This window comes from Sinocyclocheilus anshuiensis, unplaced genomic scaffold (assembly GCF_001515605.1).
Source record: "Sinocyclocheilus anshuiensis isolate Anshui unplaced genomic scaffold, SAMN03320099.WGS_v1.1 scaffold455, whole genome shotgun sequence".
Classification (NCBI taxonomy): Eukaryota; Metazoa; Chordata; class Actinopteri; order Cypriniformes; family Cyprinidae; genus Sinocyclocheilus; species Sinocyclocheilus anshuiensis.
In genome coordinates this window covers 408480-408822 of record NW_015552560.1, presented here as the reverse complement: position 1 = coordinate 408822, position 343 = coordinate 408480, and the positions used below count along the sequence as shown (strand labels likewise).

The following is a 343-nucleotide window of genomic DNA, read 5'->3' as shown; positions in this document are numbered from 1 at the left end:
TCATGCTATACGCACTTTCATGAGATCGGGTTAGCCTACAACAATTAATTTGTTGGCTATTTTACAAATGGGAATAAAACGAATTCATGACAATGTTTACATTCAAGCTACCCGTAAAATTTACAGTGAAAAGTACTATAAAAGCGTCTGGAATGCAATCAAGTAATTTTAAAGTGGTTTTAAAGCATTTGCTGCATGGGTAAAAAAATAGGCTAATAAATAATTCACATATACAAATTTGCGTTGCAGCAAATCCTTTAAATTTTCAGGTATTCAGAACAGAGCAACATAAAAATCAGAAAAAGCAGCTATACAATTATAGGACAAAGTTTTACACATATGC

At 31.5% G+C, this 343-nt stretch overlaps 1 protein-coding gene across 2 annotated transcripts in view; it reads left to right on the top strand.

Annotated features, from left to right (window-relative positions):
- The window catches only part of LOC107664697 (elongation of very long chain fatty acids protein 5-like), a 17422-nt gene that overhangs the window by 7780 nt on the left and 9299 nt on the right, over positions 1 to 343 (top strand). The window lies entirely within an intron of this gene.